The 22,796-nt window shown below is 40.7% G+C and overlaps 1 protein-coding gene across 1 annotated transcript in view; it reads left to right on the forward strand.

Moving 5' to 3' along the window:
- Nucleotides 1-22,796, forward strand: part of LOC127924284 (neurotrophin-3-like) — a 157,039-nt gene that overhangs the window by 42,660 nt on the left and 91,583 nt on the right. The window lies entirely within an intron of this gene.

A 22,796-nucleotide genomic window follows, 5' to 3' on the forward strand; every position in this document is an offset into this window, starting at 1 on the left:
AGTCCTATAAATCTACCCTGATCCTCACTAATCATGGAACTGTAATAGGGGTTAAACAGTAGTCCTATAAATCTACCCTGATCCTCACTAATCATGGAACTGTAATAGGGGTTAAACAGTAGTCCTGATCCTCACTAATCATGGAACTGTAATAGGGGTTAAACAGTAGTCCTGATCCTCACTAATCATGGAACTGTAATAGGGGTTAAACAGTAGTCCTGATCCTCACTAATCATGGCACTGTAATAGGGGTTAAACAGTAGTCCTGATCCTCACTAATCATGGCACTGTAATAGGGTTAAACAGTAGTCCTGATCCTCACTAATCATGGAACTGTAATAGGGGTTAAACAGTAGTCCTGATCCTCACTAATCATGGAACTGTAATAGGGGTTAAACAGTAGTCCTGATCCTCACTAATCATGGAACTGTAATAGGGTTAAACAGTAGTCCTGATCCTCACTAATCATGGAACTGTAATAGGGGTTAAACAGTATTCCTGATCCTCACTAATCATGGAACTGTAATAGGGGTTAAACAGTAGTCCTGATCCTCACTAATCATGGAACTGTAATAGGGGTTAAACAGTAGTCCTATAAATCTACCCTGATCCTCACTAATCATGGAACTGTAATAGGGGTTAAACAGTAGTCCTGATCCTCACTAATCATGGAACTGTAATAGGGGTTAAACAGTAGTCCTATAAATCTACCCTGATCCTCACTAATCATGGAACTGTAATAGGGGTTAAACAGTAGTCCTGATCCTCACTAATCATGGAACTGTAATAGGGGTTAAACAGTAGTCCTATAAATCTACCCTGATCCTCACTAATCATGGAACTGTAATAGGGGTTAAACAGTAGTCCTGATCCTCACTAATCATGGGACTGTAATAGGGGTTAAACAGTAATCCTATAAATCTACCCTGATCCTCACTAATCATGGCACTGTAATAGGGGTTAAACAGTAATCCTATAAATCTACCCTGATCCTCACTAATCATGGCACTGTAATAGGGGTTAAACAGTAGTCCTGATCCTCACTAATCATGGCACTGTAATAGGGGTTAAACAGTAGTCCTGATCCTCACTAATCATGGAACTGTAATAGGGGTTAAACAGTAGTCCTATAAATCTACCCTGATCCTCACTAATCATGGCACTGTAATAGGGGTTAAACAGTAATCCTATAAATCTACCCTGATCCTCACTAATCATGGAACTGTAATAGGGGTTAAACAGTAGTCCTGATCCTCACTAATCATGGAACTGTAATAGGGGTTAAACAGTAGTCCTATAAATCTACCCTGATCCTCACTAATCATGGAACTGTAATAGGGGTTAAACAGTAGTCCTGATCCTCACTAATCATGGAACTGTAATAGGGGTTAAACAGTAGTCCTATAAATCTACCCTGATCCTCACTAATCATGGAACTGTAATAGGGGTTAAACAGTAGTCCTATAAATCTACCCTGATCCTCACTAATCATGGAACTGTAATAGGGGTTAAACAGTAGTCCTGATCCTCACTAATCATGGAACTGTAATAGGGGTTAAACAGTAGTCCTATAAATCTACCCTGATCCTCACTAATCATGGAACTGTAATAGGGGTTAAACAGTAGTCCTGATCCTCACTAATCATGGAACTGTAATAGGGGTTAAACAGTAGTCCTATAAATCTACCCTGATCCTCACTAATCATGGAACTGTAATAGGGGTTAAACAGTAGTCCTGATCCTCACTAATCATGGAACTGTAATAGGGGTTAAACAGTAGTCCTATAAATCTACCCTGATCCTCACTAATCATGGAACTGTAATAGGGGTTAAACAGTAGTCCTATAAATCTACCCTGATCCTCACTAATCATGGAACTGTAATAGGGGTTAAACAGTAGTCCTATAAATCTACCCTGATCGTCACTAATCATGGCACTGTAATAGGGGTTAAACAGTAGTCCTGATCCTCACTAATCATGGAACTGTAATAGGGGTTAAACAGTAGTCCTGATCCTCACTAATCATGGCACTGTAATAGGGGTTAAACAGTAGTCCTGATCCTCACTAATCATGGAACTGTAATAGGGGTTAAACAGTAGTCCTGATCCTCACTAATCATGGAACTGTAATAGGGTTAAACAGTAGTCCTGATCCTCACTAATCATGGCACTGTAATAGGGGTTAAACAGTAGTCCTGATCCTCACTAATCATGGAACTGTAATAGGGGTTAAACAGTAGTCCTGATCCTCACTAATCATGGCACTGTAATAGGGGTTAAACAGTAGTCCTGATCCTCACTAATCATGGAACTGTAATAGGGGTTAAACAGTAGTCCTGATCCTCACTAATCATGGCACTGTAATAGGGGTTAAACAGTAGTCCTGATCCTCACTAATCATGGAACTGTAATAGGGGTTAAACAGTAGTCCTGATCCTCACTAATCATGGAACTATAATAGGGGTTAAACAGTAGTCCTATGAATCTACCCTGATCCTCACTAATCATGGAACTGTAATAGGGGTTAAACAGTAGTCCTGATCCTCACTAATCATGGAACTGTAATAGGGGTTAAACAGTAGTCCTATAAATCTACCCTGATCCTCACTAATCATGACACTGGATGACAGTGTCATAGGCTATAATGAAACATTCTAAAGCCCAGTCATAGGTTATAATGAAACATTCTAAAGCCCAGTCATAGGCTATAATGAAACATTCTAAAGCCCAGTCATAGGCTATAATGAAACATTCTAAAGCCCAGTCATAGGCTATAATGAAACATTCTAAAGCCCAGTCATAGGCTATAATGAAACATCCTAAAGCCCAGTCATAGGCTATAATGAAACATCCTAAAGCCCAGTCATAGGCTATAATGAAACATCCTAAAGCCCAGTCATAGGCTATAATGAAACATTCTAAAGCCCAGTCATAGGCTATAATGAAACATTCTAAAGCCCAGTCATAGGCTATAATGAAACATTCTAAAGCCCAGTCATAGGCTATAATGAAACATCCTAAAGCCCAGTCATAGGCTATAATGAAACATCCTAAAGCCCAGTCATAGGCTATAATGAAACATCCTAAAGCCCAGTCATAGGCTATAATGAAACATTCTAAAGCCCAGTCATAGGCTATAATGAAACATTCTAAAGCCCAGTCATAGGCTATAATGAAACATCCTAAAGCCCAGTCATAGGCTATAATGAAACATTCTAAAGCCCAGTCATAGGCTATAATGAAACATCCTAAAGCCCAGTCATAGGCTATAATGAAACATCCTAAAGCCCAGTCATAGGCTATAATGAAACATTCTAAAGCCCAGTCATAGGCTATAATGAAACATTCTAAATCCCAGTCATAGGCTATAATGAAAAATTCTAAAGCCCAGTCATAGGCTATAATGAAAAATTCTGAATCCCAGTCATAGGCTATAATGAAACATTCTAAAGCCCAGTCATAGGCTATAATGAAAAATTCTAAAGCCCAGTCATAGGCTATAATGAAACATTCTGAAGCCCAGTCATAGGCTATAATGAAACATTCTAAAGCCCAGTCATAGGCTATAATGAAACATTCTAAAGCCCAGTCATAGGCTATAATGAAAAATTCTAAAGTCCAGTCATAGGCTATAATGAAACATTCTGAAGCCCAGTCATAGGCTATAATGAAACATTCTAAAGTCCAGTCATAGGCTATAATGAAACATTCTAAAGCCCAGTCATAGGCTATAATGAAACATTCTAAAGTCCAGTCATAGGCTATAATGAAACATTCTAAAGTCCAGTCATAGGCTATAATGAAACATTCTAAAGCCCAGTCATAGGCTATAATGAAACATTCTAAAGCCCAGTCATAGGCTATAATGAAACATTCTAAAGCCCAGTCATAGGCTATAATGAAACATTCTAAAGCCCAGTCATAGGCTATAATGAAACATTCTAAAGCCCAGTCATAGGCTATAATGAAACATTCTAAAGTCCAGTCATAGGCTATAATGAAACATTCTAAAGCCCAGTCATAGGCTATAATGAAACATTCTAAAGCCCATTCATAGGCTATAATGAAACATTCTAAAGCCCAGTCATAGGCTATAATGAAACATTCTAAAGCCCAGTCATAGGCTATAATGAAACATTCTAAAGCCCAGTCATAGGCTATAATGAAACATTCTAAAGCCCAGTCATAGGCTATAATGAAACATTCTAAAGCCCAGTCATAGGCTATAATGAAACATTCTAAAGCCCAGTCATATGCTATAATGAAACATTCTAAAGCCCAGTCATAGGCTATAATGAAACATTCTAAAGCCCAGTCATAGGCTATAATGAAACATCCTAAAGCCTAGTCATAGGCTATAATGAAACATTCTAAAGCCCAGTCATAGGCTATAATGAAACATCCTAAAGCCCAGTCATAGGCTATAATGAAAAATTCTAAAGTCCAGTCATAGGCTATAATGAAACATTCTGAAGCCCAGTCATAGGCTATAATGAAACATTCTAAAGCCCAGTCATAGGCTATAATGAAACATTCTAAAGCCCAGTCATAGGCTATAATGAAACATTCTAAAGCCCAGTCATAGGCTATAATGAAACATTCTGAAGCCCAGTCATAGGCTATAATGAAACATTCTAAAGCCCAGTCATAGGCTATAATGAAACATTCTAAAGCCCAGTCATAGGCTATAATGAAACATTCTAAAGCCCAGTCATAGGCTATAATGAAACATTCTGAAGCCCAGTCATAGGCTATAATGAAACATCTTAAAGCCCAGTCATAGGCTATAATGAAACATTCTAAAGCCCAGTCATAGGCTATAATGAAACATCCTAAAGCCCAGTCATAGGCTATAATGAAACATTCTAAAGCCCAGTCATAGGCTATAATGAAACATTCTAAAGCCCAGTCATAGGCTATAATGAAACATCCTAAAGCCCAGTCATAGGCTATAATGAAACATCCTAAAGCCCAGTCATAGGCTATAATGAAACATTCTAAAGCCCAGTCATAGGCTATAATGAAACATCCTAAAGCCCAGTCATAGGCTATAATGAAACATCCTAAAGCCCAGTCATAGGCTATAATGAAACATTCTAAAGCCCAGTCATAGGCTATAATGAAACATTCTAAAGCCCAGTCATAGGCTATAATGAAACATTCTAAAGCCCAGTCATAGGCTATAATGAAACATTCTGAAGCCCAGTCATAGGCTATAATGAAACATTCTAAAGCCCAGTCATAGGCTATAATGAAACATCCTAAAGCCCAGTCATAGGCTATAATGAAACATTCTAAAGCCCAGTCATAGGCTATAATGAAACATTCTAAAGCCCAGTCATAGGCTATAATGAAACATTCTAAAGCCCAGTCATAGGCTATAATGAAACATCCTAAAGCCCAGTCATAGGCTATAATGAAACATTCTAAAGCCCAGTCATAGGCTATAATGAAACATTCTAAAGCCCAGTCATAGGCTATAATGAAACATTCTAAAGCTCAGTCATAGGCTATAATGAAACATCCTAAAGCCCAGTCATAGGCTATAATGAAACATTCTAAAGCCCAGTCATAGGCTATAATGAAACATTCTAAAGCCCAGTCATAGGCTATAATGAAACATTCTAAAGCCCAGTCATAGGCTATAATGAAACATCCTAAAGCCCAGTCATAGGCTATAATGAAACATTCTAAAGCCCAGTCATAGGCTATAATGAAACATTCTAAAGCCCAGTCATAGGCTATAATGAAACATCCTAAAGCCCAGTCATAGGCTATAATGAAACATCCTAAAGCCCAGTCATAGGCTATAATGAAACATTCTAAAGCCCAGTCATAGGCTATAATGAAACATTCTAAAGCCCAGTCATAGGCTATAATGAAACATTCTAAAGCCCAGTCATAGGCTATAATGAAACATTCTAAAGCCCAGTCATAGGCTATAATGAAACATTCTAAAGCCCAGTCATAGGCTATAATGAAACATTCTAAAGCCCAGTCATAGGCTATAATGAAACATTCTAAAGCCCAGTCATAGGCTATAATGAAACATTCTAAAGCCCAGTCATAGGCTATAATGAAACATTCTAAAGCCCAGTCATAGGCTATAATGAAACATTCTAAAGCCCAGTCATAGGCTATAATGAAACATTCTGAAGCCCAGTCATAGGCTATAATGAAACATTCTAAAGCCCAGTCATAGGCTATAATGAAACATTCTAAAGCCCAGTCATAGGCTATAATGAAACATTCTGAAGCCCAGTCATAGGCTATAATGAAACATCCTAAAGCCCAGTCATAGGCTATAATGAAACATTCTAAAGCCCAGTCATAGGCTATAATGAAACATTCTAAAGCCCAGTCATAGGCTATAATGAAACATTCTAAAGCCCAGTCATAGGCTATAATGAAACATTCTAAAGCCCAGTCATAGGCTATAATGAAACATTCTAAAGCCCAGTCATAGGCTATAATGAAACATTCTAAAGTCCAGTCATAGGCTATAATGAAACATTCTAAAGCCCAGTCATAGGCTATAATGAAACATTCTAAAGCCCAGTCATAGGCTATAATGAAACATTCTAAAGCCCAGTCATAGGCTATAATGAAACATTCTAAAGCCCAGTCATAGGCTATAATGAAACATTCTAAAGCCCAGTCATAGGCTATAATGAAACATTCTAAAGCCCAGTCATAGGCTATAATGAAACATTCTAAAGCCCAGTCATAGGCTATAATGAAACATTCTAAAGCCCAGTCATAGGCTATAATGAAACATTCTAAAGCCCAGTCATAGGCTATAATGAAACATTCTAAAGCCCAGTCATAGGCTATAATGAAACATTCTAAAGCCCAGTCACAGGCTATAATGAAACATCCTAAATCCCAGTCATAGGCTATAATGAAACATTCTGAAGCCCAGTCACAGGCTATAATGAATACTATACTATTTCTTGGGTTCATTCCTACAGAAGCATATTTCTTGGGTTCATTCCTACAGAAGCATATTTCTTGGGTTCAGCCCTACAGAAGCCTATTTCTTGGGTTCATTCCTACAGAAGCCTATTTCTTGGGTTCAGCCCTAAAAAGCCCATAGCTTGGGTTCAGCCCTAAAGAAGCCTATTTCTTGGGTTCATTCCTACAGAAGCCTATTTCTTGGGTTCAGCCTAAAGAAGCCCATAGCTTTGGTTCAGCCCCAAAGAAGCCTATTTCTTGGGTTCAGCCCTAAAGAAGCCTATTTCTTGGGTTCAGCCCTAAAGAAGCCTATTTCTTGGGTTCAGCCCTACATAAGCCTATTTCTTGGGTTCAGCCCTAAAGAAGCCTATTTCTTGGGTTCAGCCCTAAAGAAGCCTATTTCTTGGGTTCAGCCCTCCAGAAGCCCATAGCTTGGGTTCAGCCCTACAGAAGCCTATTTCTTGGGTTCAGCCCTAAAGAAGCCTATAGCTTGGGTTCAGCCCTACAGAAGCTTATAGCTTTGGTTCAGCCCTACAGAAGCCTTTATCTTGGGTTCGGCCCTAAAGAAGCCTATAGCTTGGGTTCAGCCCTAAAGAACCCTATATCTTGGGTTCAGTAGAGTTCAGAAGAGTCCAGAGTTCAGTAGGACATAGTAGAGTTCAGTAGAGTCCAGTAGGATGCAGTAGAGTTCAGTAGAGGCCAGTAGGACACAGTATAGTTTGATAGAGTTAAGTAGGACACAGTCGAGTTCAAGTAGAGTCCAGTAGGACACAGCAGAGTTCAGTAGAGTCCAGTAGAGTTCAGTAGAGTCCAGTAGGACACAGTAGAGTTCAAGTAGAGTCCAGTTGGACACAGCAGAGTCCAGGAGAGTCCAGTAGGACACAGTAGAGTTCAGTAGAGTTCAGTAGAGTCCAGTAGGACACAACATAGTTCAAGTAGAGTCCAGTAGGACACAGTAGAGTCCAGGAGAGTGCATTAGGACAGCGTAGAGTTCAGTAGAGTTCAGTAGAGTCCAGTAGGAAGCAGTAGAGTCCAGGAGAGTGCAGTCGGACACAGTAGAGTTCAGTAGAGTCCAGTAGGACACAGTAGAGTCCAGGAGAGTGCAGTAGGACACAGTAGAGTTCAGTAGAGTCCAGTAGGACACAGCAGAGTTCAAGTAGAGTCCAGTAGGACACAGTAGAGTCCAGGAGAGTGCAGTAGGACAGCGTAGAGTTCAGTAGAGTTCAGTAGAGTCCAGTAGGACACAGCAGAGTCCAGGAGAGTGCAGTAGGACAGCGTAGAGTCCAGTAGAGTTCAGTAGGACACAGTAGAGTTCAGTAAAACTAAGTAGGACGCAGTAGAGTTCAGTAGAGTCCAGTAGGAAGCAGTAGAAATCAGTAGAGTTAAGTAGGACACAGTAGAGTCCAGTAGGACCCAGTAGAGTTTATTAGAGTCCAGTAGAGCCCAGTAGAGTACAGTAGGACACAGCAGAGCCCAGTGGAGTACAGTAGGATACAGTAGAGCCCAGTGGAGTACAGTAGGATACAGTAGATTCCAGTATAGCAGTAGGACACAGTAGAGTTCAGTAAAATTAAGTAGGACACAGTAGAGTCCAGCAGAGTCCTGTAGGACACAAAGTACAGTCAGTAGAGACAGGTCCAGTAGAGTATAGTAGAGTAAAGTAGAGTTAAGTATGACACAGTAGAGTCCAATAGAACACAGTAGAGTTTGGTAGTACAGCAGAGTTAAGTATTACAGTAGTGTCCTGTTGGACACAGTAGAATACAGTAGAGTCCAAGAGACTAGAGTCTAATTGAGTACAGTAGAGTCTAATAGAGTACAGTAGACAACGCTGTGTGCTGGAAAACCTTGGTAGAGCATGGGGTGAATTAGGCTGTTAGTAGGACAACACTGTGTGATGGTAAACCTTGGTAGAGCATGGGGTGAATTAGGCTGTTAGTAGGACAACACTGTGTGATGGTAAACCTTGGTAGAGCATGGGGTGAATTAGGCTGTTAGTAGGACAACACTGTGTGATGGTAAACCTTGGTAGAGCATGGGGTGAATTAGGCAGTGTGGCGCCTAGTGTTTCTCTTCAAGACCATCCATTCCCTGAATAGCCTGAATTAGATGCTCGTCTTGTGTCTGTGTTTGTGTGGAGCTTCAACAGAGTGTTGTGTGATTTACCTCTGACTGCTGGAGTAATATAACACATAACAGCAGACAATGTTCTGACAAGATAACAAGATAATCACTGTCTGGATCTGCCCCGGGCCTCCTCTTCCTCCCCTGTCTAACCCTCCTCTTCTCCCCTCTCTAACCAACCTCCTCCTCCTCTTCCTCCCCTGTCTAACCCTCCTCCTCCTCTTCTCCCCTCTCTAACCAACCTCCTCTCCTCCTCCTCCTCCTCCTCCTCCTCCTCCTCTTCTCCCCTCTTTAACCAACCTCCTCCTCCTCTTCCTCCCCTGTCTAACCCTCCTCCTCCTCTTCTCCCCTCTCTAACCAACCTCCTCCTCCTCTCTTCCTCTTCTTCCTATTCTCCTCCTCCTCCTCTCCCTCTTCTTCCTATTCTCCTCCTCCTCCTCCTCTTCTCCCCTCTCTAACCAACCTCCTCCTCCTCTCTCTTCCTCTTCTTCCTATTCTCCTCCTCCTCCTCTCCCTCTTCTTCCTATTCTCCTCCTCCTCCTCCTCTTCTCCCCTCTCTAACCAACCTCCTCCTCCTCTCTCCCTCTTCTTCCTATTCTCCTCCTCCTTCTCCTCCTCTCCCTTTTCTTCCTATTCTCCTCCTCCTTCTCCTCTCTCCCTCTTCTTCCTATTCTCCTCCTCCTCCTCCTCTCCCTCTTCTTCCTATTCTCCTCCTCCTCCTCTCTCCCTCTTCTTTCTACTCTCCTTCCTACTCTCCTCCTCTCCTCTCTACTCTCAGAGATTATTACGAAAGCAGCTTTGCTGTTAGATACACACACACACACACACACACACACACACACACACACACACACACACACACACACACACACACACACACACACACACACACACACACACACACACACACACACACACACAGGGTCTGCCCTTCAGCGGTCCGTTGAGATAAGGCGGAGGACCAGCCGTGTCCTGATCTGAGGGGTCAGAGTTGAGGGGTCAGACAACATATAAACAAGCCTCTAGCTGATGTTACTGCGGCTACCAAACATGACAGTAAACTCCCACTCCCACACTAGATCTGTGAATAGATAAGGAACAATGAATAAGGAGATTGGCTGAACATGTCTCTGCTCCTCACACATCAAACGGTTGGAAGGGAAGTAGGACTGTTACTGGCATTATACACAATGTAGACAGACATTACAACATTGATGAGAGCATTAACAGCATGTAAAGATGGGTCTGATAGAGCCTCCAGATATGGAGTTTACAACATCAGCTTTGTCATGCAGAGATAAAGAATCTCAGTGTTTAATGACACACAGCATTGTCACGTTCATCGGATTATCTCTTTCATAGCATTGTCACGTTCATCGGATGATCTCTTTCATAGCATTATCGCGTTCATCGGATTATCTCTTTCATAGCATTGTCACGTTCATCGGATTATCTCTTTCATAGCATTGTCACGTTCATCGGATTATCTCTTTCATAGCATTGTCACGTTCATCGGATGATCTCTTTCATAGCATTGTCACGTTCATCGGATGATCTCTTTCATAGCATTGTCACATTCATCGGATTATCTCTTTCATAGCATTGTCTCCTTCATAATATTATCTCTTTCATAACTTTATCAATTTCATAACATTATCTCTTTCATAGCATTGTCACATTCATCGGATTATCTCTTTCATAGCATTATCACATTCATCGGATTATCTCTTTCATAGCATTGTCTCCTTCATAATATTATCTCTTTCATAACATTAACAATTTCATAACATTATCTCTTTCATAACATTATCTCTTTCATAGCATTATCGCGTTCATCGGATTATCTCTTTCATAGCATTGTCTCCTTCATAATATTATCTCTTTCATAACATTAACAATTTCATAACATTATCTCTTTCATAACATTATCTCTTTCATAACATTATCAATTTCATAACATTATCTCTTTCGTGGCATTGTCTCCTTCATGATATTATCTCTTTCATAACATTATCAATTTCATAACATTATCTCTTTCATAGCATTATCAATTTCATAACATTATCTCTTTCATAACATTATCTCTTTCATAACATTATCACTTGCATAATATTAATATAATAATATTACCAGGGTTACAGGTTCTATTCATTCTATTTACCAGTCATATTACCAGGGTTAGAGTTTATATTCATTCTATTTACCAGTCATATTACCAGGGTTAGAGGTTCTATTCATTCTATTTACCATTCATATTACCAGGGTTAGAGGTTCTATTCATTCTATTTACCAGTCATATTACCAGGGTTAGATGTTCTATTCATTCTATTTACCAGTCATATTACCAGGGTTAGAGGTTCTATTCATTCTATTTACCATGGTTAGAGGTTCTATTCATTCTATTTACCAGGGTTAGAGGTTCTATTCATTCTATTTACCAGTCATATTACCAGGGTTAGAGGTTCTATTCATTCTATTTACCAGTCATATTACCAGGGTTAGAGGTTCTATTCATTCTATTTACCAGTCATATTACCAGGGTTAGAGGTTCTATTCATTCTATTTACCAGGGTTAGAGGTTCTATTCATTCTATTTACCAGTCATATTACCAGGGTTAGAGGTTCTATTCATTCTATTTACCAGGGTTAGAGGTTCCAAGCCTGTTATATTCATTCTATTCACCCTTGATTCTATAAACATTACATGCATAATTGCATTTGTGGTCCCTTTTGATAATGTGTGCTGCTGCATTGTGGGGGCGTTGCCTAGCAGTGGGGTGTATTTAGGGCTGTTGCGGTAACCGTCTTAACGCCACACCAGCGGTCGCGAGTCATGAAGGCAGTCAAATTCCACATGAACATTTGGTCACGGTAACTAGTCTTTCCCAGCTCTGATGCTGCTGATGGTCATTAGTAGCCCACCAAACAACTGGCCCACCAAACACTCAACCACTGACAGCAATGTAAATGGCATTGAAAATCTCATCAAAAAAACATAATGAGAGCCCATGAGCTCATGGTGCACAACGTTTCTATAGGCTGTGCAGCTGCGGGAGAAAACAGAGTGACGGGCCTCGACTACAAAGAGGAGGATCAGCTTTCTATGGGCTCGGCCTACTATATTTATCACTCAACTGTCCTTCTATTAATCCCATTGTTTATTGTTTAGTATAGCCTGTGTTTACGTTTACAACAGGAGTATAGCCTGTGTTTATCTTTACAACAGGAGTATAGCCTGTGTTTATCTTTACAACAGGAGTATAGCCTGTGTTTATGTTTACAACAGAAGTATAGCCTGTGTTTATGTTTACAACAGGAGTATAGCCTGTGTTTATCTTTACAACAGGAGTATAGCCTGTGTTTATCTTTACAACAGGAGTATAGCCTGTGTTTATGTTTACAACAGGAGTATAGCCTGTGTTTATGTTTACAACAGGAGTATAGCCTGTGTTTATCTTTACAACAGGAGTATAGCCTGTGTTTATCTTTACAACAGGAGTATAGCCTGTGTTTATCTTTACAACAGGAGTATAGCCTGTGTTTATCTTTACAACAGGAGTATAGCCTGTGTTTATCTTTACAACAGGAGTATAGCCTGTGTTTATCTTTACAACAGGAGTATAGCCTGTGTTTATCTTTACAACAGGAGTATAGCCTGTGTTTATCTTTACAACAGGAGTATAGCCTGTGTTTATGTTTACAACACGAGTATAGCCTGTGTTTATCTTTACAACACGAGTATAGCCTGTGTTTATCTTTACAACAGGAGTATAGCCTGTGTTTATCTTTACAACAGGAGTATAGCCTGTGTTTATCTTTACAACAGGAGTATAGCCTGTGTTTATCTTTACAACAGGAGTATAGCCTGTGTTTATGTTTACAACAGGAGTATAGCCTGTGTTTATCTTTACAACACGAGTATAGCCTGTGTTTATCTTTACAACAGGAGTATAGCCTGTGTTTATCTTTACAACAGGAGTATAGCCTGTGTTTATCTTTACAACAGGAGTATAGCCTGTGTTTATCTTTACAACAGGAGTATAGCCTGTGTTTATGTTTACAACAGGAGTATAGCCTGTGTTTATCTTTACAACAGGAGTATAGCCTGTGTTTATGTTTACAACAGGAGTATAACCTGTGTTTATCTTTACAACAGGAGTATAGCCTGTGTTTATCTTTACAACAGGAGTACAGCCTGTGTTTATCTTTACAACAGGAGTATAGCCTGTGTTTATCTTTACAACAGGAGTATAGCCTGTGTTTATCTTTACAACAGGAGTATAGCCTGTGTTTATCTTTACAACAGGAGTATAGCCCGTGTTTATCTTTACAACAGGAGTATAGCCTGCCTGACTGGCAGGACAATAAACCACGGGGAGAAGCCTCTTCCATTTGCTATGTAGGTGCATAGATGACATGTATTTTCCCCTGTTTCGATACAGGTCCATGATAATGGTCTATTCTAAATCAAAACTAATTTCACACATATATTATAGTATATGTAAAGGCAAGATTACATCAAAAGCCTTTGTTTCTTATGCTGGGCATCATCACTTGTGAATGATGAAATATCCCTTGTGAATTATGTTGTATCCCTGGTGAATGATCTAGTATCCCTTCTGAAATGTAGTATCCCTAGTGAATTATGTAGTATCCCTTGTGAATGATGTAGTATCCCTTGTGAATGATGTAGTATCACTAGTGAATGATGTAGTATCACTAGTGAATGATGTAGTATCAGTAGTGAATGATGTAGTATCCCTTGTGAATGATGTATTGTCCCTAGTGAATGATGTAGTATCCCTTGTGAATGATGTAGTATCCCTAGTGAATGATGTAGTATCACTAGTGAATGATGTAGTATCACTAGTGAATGATGTAGTATCCCTAGTGAATGATGTAGTATCCCTAGTGAATGATGTAGTATCACTAGTGAATGATGTAGTATCCCTAGTGAATGATGTAGTATCCCTAGTGAATGATGTAGTATCACTAGTGAATGATGTAGTATCACTAGTGAATGATGTAGTATCACTAGTGAATGATGTAGTATCACTAGTGAATGATGTAGTATCCCTAGTGAATGATGTAGTATCACTAGTGAATGATGTAGTATCCCTAGTGAATGATGTAGTATCACTAGTGAATGATGTAGTATCCCTAGTGAATGATGTAGTATCCCTAGTGAATGATGTAGTATCACTAGTGAATGATGTAGTATCACTAGTGAATGATGTAGTATCCCTAGTGAATGATGTAGTATCCCTAGTGAATGATGTAGTATCCCTTGTGAATGATGTAGTATCACTAGTGAATGATGTAGTATCACTAGTGAATGATGTAGTATCAGTAGTGAATGATGTAGTATCCCTTGTGAATGATGTAGTATCCCTAGTGAATGATGTAGTATCCCTTGTGAATGATGTAGTATCCCTAGTGAATGATGTAGTATCCCTAGTGAATGATGTAGTATCCCTAGTGAATGATGTAGTATCCCTGGTGAATGATGTAGTATCCCTAGTGAATTATGTAGTATCACTAGTGAATGATGTAGTATCACTAGTGAATGATGTAGTATCCCTAGTGAATGATTTAGTATCCCTAGTGAATGATGCCCAGTATAAGAAACAATGGTATTTATTTTTTTGAAACTTTTTCTAATCATAGTCTCCCACCTCATGTTTCTCAGGGGCTTATATGTTTTAATAAGGTTTGTATCACAACTAAAGTGGCCAAATAACTTCTTAAAATTAATTATGGAGCGTGCCCCTGGCTATCTGTAATGATGTCTGAGTGATGGAGCGTGCCCCTGGCTATCTGTAATGATGTCTGAGTGATGGAGCGTGCCCCTGGCTATCTGTAATGATGTCTGAGTGATGGAGCGTGCCCCTGGCTATCTGTAATGATGTCTGAGTGATGGAGCGTGCCCCTGGCTATCTGTAATGATGTCTGAGTGATGGAGCGTGCCCCTGGCTATCTGTAATGATGTCTGAGTGTTGGAGCGTGTCCCTGGCTATCTGTAATGATGTCTGAGTGTTGGAGCGTGCCCCTGGCTATCTGTAATGATGTCTGAGTGATGGAGCGTGTCCCTGGCTATCTGTAATGATGTCTGAGTTGTTGGAGCGTGCCCCTGGTTGTCTATCTGTAAAGGTGTCTGAGTGTTGGAGTGTGTCCCAGTCTATCTATCTGTAAAGATGTCTGAGTGTTGGAGTGTGTCCCTGGCTATCTGTAATGATGTCTGAGTTGTTGGAGCGTGCCCCTGGTTGTCTATCTGTAAAGGTGTCTGAGTGTTGGAGTGTGTCCCAGTCTATCTATCTGTAAAGATGTCTGAGTTGTTGGAGCGTGTCCCTGGCTATCTATCTGTAATGATGTCTGAGTGTTGGAGTGTGTCCCAGTCTATCTATCTGTAAAGATGTCTGAGTGTTGGAGTGTGTCCCTGGCTATCTATCTGTAAAGATGTCTGAGTGTTGGAGTATCTCCCAGTCTATCTATCTGTAATGATGTTGGCGTGTCTCCCAGTCTATCTATCTGTAATGATGTTGGAGTGTCTCCCAGTCTATCTATCTGTAATGATGTTGGCGTGTCTCCCAGTCATCTATCTGTAATGATGTTGGCGTGTCTCCCAGTCTATCTATCTGTAATGATGTTGGAGTGTGTCCCAGTCTATCTATCTGTAATGATGTTGGAGTGTCTCCCAGTCTATCTATCTGTAATGATGTTGGAGTGTCTCCCAGTCATCTATCTGTAATGATGTTGGAGTGTCTCCCAGTCTATCTATCTGTAATGATGTTGGCGTGTCTCCCAGTCTATCTATCTGTAATGATGTTGGAGTGTCTCCCAGTCATCTATCTGTAATGATGTTGGAGTGTCTCCCAGTCATCTATCTGTAATGATGTTGGAGTGTCTCCCAGTCATCTATCTGTAATGATGTTGGAGTGTCTCCCAGTCTATCTATCTGTAATGATGTTGGAGTGTCTCCCAGTCTATCTATCTGTAATGATGTTGGAGTGTCTCCCAGTCTATCTATCTGTAATGATGTTGGAGTGTCTCCCAGTCTATCTATCTGTAATGATGTTGGAGTGTCTCCCAGTCTATCTATCTGTAATGATGTTGGAGTGTCTCCCAGTCTATCTATCTGTAATGATGTTGGAGTGTCTCCCAGTCTATCTATCTGTAATGATGTTGGAGTGTCTCCCAGTCTATCTATCTGTAATGATGTTGGAGTGTCTCCCTATCTATCTGTAATGATGTTGGAGTGTGTCCCAGTCTATCTATCTGTAATGATGTTGGAGTGTCTCCCAGTCTATCTATCTGTAATGATGTTGGAGTGTCTCCCAGTCTATCTATCTGTAATGATGTTGGAGTGTCTCCCAGTCTATCTATCTGTAATGATGTTGGAGTGTCTCCCAGTCTATCTATCTGTAATGATGTTGGAGTGTCTCCCAGTCTATCTATCTGTAATGATGTTGGCGTGTCTCCCAGTCTATCTATCTGTAATGATGTTGGAGTGTCTCCCAGTCATCTATCTGTAATGATGTTGGAGTGTCTCCCAGTCATCTATCTGTAATGATGTTGGAGTGTCTCCCAGTCATCTATCTGTAATGATGTTGGAGTGTCTCCCAGTCTATCTATCTGTAATGATGTTGGCGTGTCTCCCAGTCATCTATCTGTAATGATGTTGGAGTGTCTCCCAGTCTATCTATCTGTAATGATGTTGGAGTGTCTCCCAGTCTATCTATCTGTAATGATGTTGGAGTGTCTCCCAGTCTATCTATCTGTAATGATGTTGGCGTGTCTCCCAGTCATCTATCTGTAATGATGTTGGAGTGTCTCCCAGTCATCTATCTGTAATGATGTTGGCGTGTCTCCCAGTCTATCTATCTGTAATGATGTTGGAGTGTCTCCCAGTCATCTATCTGTAATGATGTTGGAGTGTCTCCCAGTCATCTATCTGTAATGATGTTGGAGTGTCTCCTATCTATCTATCTGTAATGATGTTGGAGTGTCTCCCAGTCTATCTATCTATCTATCTATCTATCTATCTATCTATCTATCTATCTATCTATCTATCTATCTATCTATCTATCTATCTATCTGTAATGATGTCTGAGTGTTGGAGTGTGTCCCAGTCTATCTATCTGTAATGATGTCTGAGTGATGGAGCGTGTCCCTGTCTATCTATCTGTAATGATGTCTGAGTGATGGAGCGTGTCCCTGGCTATCTATCTGTAATGATGTCTGAGTGATGGAGCGTGTCCCTGGCTATCTATCTGTAATGATGTCTGAGTGTTGGAGCGTGTCCCTGGCTATCTATCTGTAATGATGTCTGAGTGTTGGAGCGTGTCCCTGGCTATCTATCTGTAATGATGTCTGAGTGTTGGAGTGTGCCCTGGCTATCTGTAATGATGTCTGAGTGATGGAGCGTGTCCCTGGCTATCTGTAATGATGTCTGAGTGTTGGAGCGTGGCCCTGGCTATCTGTAAAGATGTCTGAGTGTTGGAGCGTGCCCCTGGCTATCTGTAAAGATGTCTGAGTGTTGGAGCGTGCCCCTGGCTATCTGTAAAGATGTCTGAGTGATGGAGCGTGTCCCTGGCTATCTGTAATGATGTCTGAGTTGTTGGAGCGTGCCCCTGGTTGTCTATCTGTAAAGGTGTCTGAGTGTTGGAGTGTGTCCCAGTCTATCTATCTGTAAAGATGTCTGAGTGTTGGAGTGTGTCCCTGGCTATCTGTAATGATGTCTGAGTTGTTGGAGCGTGCCCCTGGTTGTCTATCTGTAAAGGTGTCTGAGTGTTGGAGTGTGTCCCAGTCTATCTATCTGTAAAGATGTCTGAGTGTTGGAGTGTGTCCCTGGCTATCTGTAATGATGTCTGAGTTGTTGGAGCGTGTCCCTGGCTATCTATCTGTAATGATGTCTGAGTGTTGGAGTGTGTCCCAGTCTATCTATCTGTAAAGATGTCTGAGTGTTGGAGTGTGTCCCTGGCTATCTATCTGTAAAGATGTCTGAGTGTTGGAGTATGTCCCAGTCTATCTATCTGTAAAGATGTCTGAGTGTTGAAGTGTCTCCCAGTCTATCTATCTGTAATGATGTTGGAGTGTCTCCCAGTCTATCTGTAATGATGTTGGCGTGTCTCCCAGTCTATCTATCTGTAATGATGTTGGAGTGTCTCCCAGTCTATCTATCTGTAATGATGTTGGCGTGTCTCCCAGTCATCTATCTGTAATGATGTTGGCGTGTCTCCCAGTCTATCTATCTGTAATGATGTTGGAGTGTGTCCCAGTCTATCTATCTGTAATGATGTTGGAGTGTCTCCCAGTCTATCTATCTGTAATGATGTTGGAGTGTCTCCCAGTCATCTATCTGTAATGATGTTGGAGTGTCTCCCAGTCTATCTATCTGTAATGATGTTGGAGTGTCTCCCAGTCTATCTATCTGTAATGATGTTGGAGTGTCTCCCAGTCATCTATCTGTAATGATGTTGGAGTGTCTCCCAGTCATCTATCTGTAATGATGTTGGCGTGTCTCCCAGTCATCTATCTGTAATGATGTTGGAGTGTCTCCCAGTCTATCTATCTGTAATGATGTTGGAGTGTCTCCCAGTCTATCTATCTGTAATGATGTTGGAGTGTCTCCCAGTCTATCTATCTGTAATGATGTTGGAGTGTCTCCCAGTCTATCTATCTGTAATGATGTTGGAGTGTCTCCCAGTCTATCTATCTGTAATGATGTTGGAGTGTCTCCCAGTCTATCTATCTGTAATGATGTTGGAGTGTCTCCCAGTCTATCTATCTGTAATGATGTTGGAGTGTCTCCCAGTCTATCTATCTGTAATGATGTTGGAGTGTCTCCCTATCTATCTGTAATGATGTTGGAGTGTGTCCCAGTCTATCTATCTGTAATGATGTTGGAGTGTCTCCCAGTCTATCTATCTGTAATGATGTTGGAGTGTCTCCCAGTCTATCTATCTGTAATGATGTTGGAGTGTCTCCCAGTCTATCTATCTGTAATGATGTTGGAGTGTCTCCCAGTCTATCTATCTGTAATGATGTTGGAGTGTCTCCCAGTCTATCTATCTGTAATGATGTTGGCGTGTCTCCCAGTCTATCTATCTGTAATGATGTTGGAGTGTCTCCCAGTCATCTATCTGTAATGATGTTGGAGTGTCTCCCAGTCATCTATCTGTAATGATGTTGGAGTGTCTCCCAGTCATCTATCTGTAATGATGTTGGAGTGTCTCCCAGTCTATCTATCTGTAATGATGTTGGCGTGTCTCCCAGTCATCTATCTGTAATGATGTTGGAGTGTCTCCCAGTCTATCTATCTGTAATGATGTTGGAGTGTCTCCCAGTCTATCTATCTGTAATGATGTTGGAGTGTCTCCCAGTCTATCTATCTGTAATGATGTTGGCGTGTCTCCCAGTCATCTATCTGTAATGATGTTGGAGTGTCTCCCAGTCTATCTATCTGTAATGATGTTGGCGTGTCTCCCAGTCTATCTATCTGTAATGATGTTGGAGTGTCTCCCAGTCATCTATCTGTAATGATGTTGGAGTGTCTCCCAGTCTATCTATCTGTAATGATGTTGGAGTGTCTCCCAGTCTATCTATCTGTAATGATGTTGGAGTGTCTCCCAGTCTATCTATCTGTAATGATGTTGGAGTGTCTCCCAGTCTATCTATCTGTAATGATGTTGGAGTGTCTCCCAGTCTATCTATCTGTAATGATGTTGGAGTGTCTCCCAGTCTATCTGTAATGATGTTGGAGTGTCTCCCAGTCTATCTGTCTATCTATCTGTCTATCTATCTGTCTATCTATCTATCTATCTATCTATCTATCTATCTATCTATCTATCTATCTATCTATCTATCTATCTATCTATCTATCTATCTATCTATCTATCTGTAATGATGTCTGAGTGTTGGAGTGTGTCCCAGTCTATCTATCTGTAATGATGCCTGAGTGATGGAGTGTGTCCCAGTCTATCTATCTGTAATGATGTCTGAGTGATGGAGCGTGTCCCTGGCTATCTATCTGTAATGATGTCTGAGTGATGGAGTGTGTCCCAGTCTATCTATCTGTAAATATGTCTGAGTGTTGGAGTGTGTCCCAGTCTATCTATCTGTAAAGATGTCTGAGTGTTGGAGTGTGTCCCTGGCTATCTATCTGTAAAGATGTCTGAGTGTTGGAGTGTGCCCCTGGCTATCTGTAATGATGTCTGAGTGATGGAGTGTGTCCCTGGCTATCTGTAATGATGTCTGAGTGTTGGAGTGTGTCCCTGGCTATCTGTAATGATGTCTGAGTGATGGAGCGTACCCCTGGCTATCTGTAATGATGTCTGAGTGTTGGAGTGTGTCCCTGGCTATCTGTAATGATGTCTGAGTGTTGGAGTGTGTCCCTGGCTATCTGTAATGATGTCTGAGTGTTGGAGTGTGTCCCTGGCTATCTGTAATGATGTCTGAGTGTTGGAGTGTGTCCCTGGCTATCTGTAATGATGTCTGAGTGCATCCCATTGAGAGCATGCATCATTGACAAAATGTTGTCCTCTGGTGCCTAGCTAGCCAGCTAGCTAAAATTGGCCCTTTCTTAAATTAGCCATGGACGGAGATAGGGATTTGGACTTGTGGTTTTACTTAATTCTCCATACTGGCCAATGATTATAACGGCAATTCTGACGCACAGAACGATGTAGTGCACACACACGCACACACACACACACACACACACACACACACACACACACACACACACACACACACACACACACACACACACACACACACACACACACACACACACACACACACACACACACACACACACACACTCACACACAGAGAAATCAGAACCATGGACAGCCACATCATATTTAGCTGACGTTGATTGGACACATTGTTTTTTAGTATCTTTTAGTTGTCCCTGTGTCAGACTAGGCAGAGGTGATGTTGACATGGGGCTGGAATACAGGAGGCAGCTCCTGTTTTCTTTGGGACTTTCGGTAACGCTCTGTGGTTCTAAATCAATAGTTGTTTAGTGGGCTGAAAACGTGGGAAACAATGACTTGCTTGACCTTGCTGTAGGTCATGTAACTGTCTGTTACTCTACATGCAATATGCTTTCTGGACTTCGCGGGACAGAGGTTGCTCTACAGGTTTGTGATGAAACTGAGGCGTATATCACTGTGTCAAGGCCTTTAGGTCTATATATCACTGTGTCAAGGCCTTTAGGTCTATATATCACTGTGTCTCTGCCTTTAGGTCTATATATCACTGTGTCAAGGCCTTTAGGTCTATATATCACTGTGTCTCTGCCTTTAGGTCTATATATCACTGTGTCAAGGCCTTTAGGTCTATATATCACTGTGTCTCTGCCTTTAGGTCTATATATCACTGTGTCAAGGCCTTTAGGTCTATATATCACTGTGTCAAGGCCTTTAGGTCTATATATCACTGTGTCTCGGCCTTTAGGTCTATATATCACTGTGTCTCTGCCTTTAGGTCTATATATCACTGTGTCAAGGCCTTTAGGTCTATATATCACTGTGTCTCTGCCTTTAGGTCTATATATCAAGGCCTTTAGGTCTATATATCACTGTGTCAAGGCCTTTAGGTCTATATATCACTGTGTCTCTGCCTTTAGGTCTATATATCACTGTGTCTCTGCCTTTAGGTCTATATATCACTGTGTCGAGGCCTTTAGGTCTATATATCACTGTGTCAAGGCCTTTAGGTCTATATATCACTGTGTCTCTGCCTTTAGGTCTATATATCACTGTGTCTCTGCCTTTAGGTCTATATATCACTGTGTCAAGGCCTTTAGGTCTATATATCACTGTGTCTCTGCCTTTAGGTCTATATATCACTGTGTCTCTGCCTTTAGGTCTATATATCACTGTGTCTCTGCCTTTAGGTCTATATATCACTGTGTCTCTGCCTTTAGGTCTATATATCACTGTGTCTCTGCCTTTAGGTCTATATATCACTGTGTCTCTGCCTTTAGGTCTATATATCACTGTGTCTCTGCCTTTAGGTCTATATATCACTGTGTCTCAGCCTTTAGGTCTATATATCACTGTGTCAAGGCCTTTAGGTCTATATATCACTGTGTCTCAGCCTTTAGGTCTATATATCACTGTGTCAAGGCCTTTAGGTCTATATATCACTGTGTCAAGGCCTTTACGTCTATATATCACTGTGTCTCTGCCTTTAGGCCTATATATCTATATATTTATGCATTTAGACTGTCTTTATGTATGCATTTAGACTCTGCCTTTATGTATGCATTTAGACTGTCTTTATGTATGCATTTAGACTTCCTTTATGTATGCATTTAGGCTGTCTTTATGTATGCATTTAGACTCTGCCTTTATGTATGCATTTAGACTGCCTTTATGTATGCATTTAGACTGTCTTTATGTATGCATTTAGACTCTGCCTTTATGTATGCATTTAGACTGCCTTTATGTATGCATTTAGACTCTGCCTTTATATATGCATTTAGACTGCCTTTATGTATACATTTAGACTGTCTTTATGTATGCATTTAGACTGCCTTTATGTATGCATTTAGACTGTCTTTATGTATGCATTTAGACTGCCTTTATGTATGCATTTAGACTGTCTTTATGTATGCATTTAGACTGTCTTTATGTATGCATTTAGACTCTGCCTTTATGTATGCATTGAGACTGCCTTTATGTATGCATTTAGACTGCCTTTATGT

This window comes from Oncorhynchus keta, unplaced genomic scaffold, assembly GCF_023373465.1.
Source record: "Oncorhynchus keta strain PuntledgeMale-10-30-2019 unplaced genomic scaffold, Oket_V2 Un_contig_3917_pilon_pilon, whole genome shotgun sequence".
In the NCBI taxonomy this organism is placed as follows: Eukaryota; Metazoa; Chordata; class Actinopteri; order Salmoniformes; family Salmonidae; genus Oncorhynchus; species Oncorhynchus keta.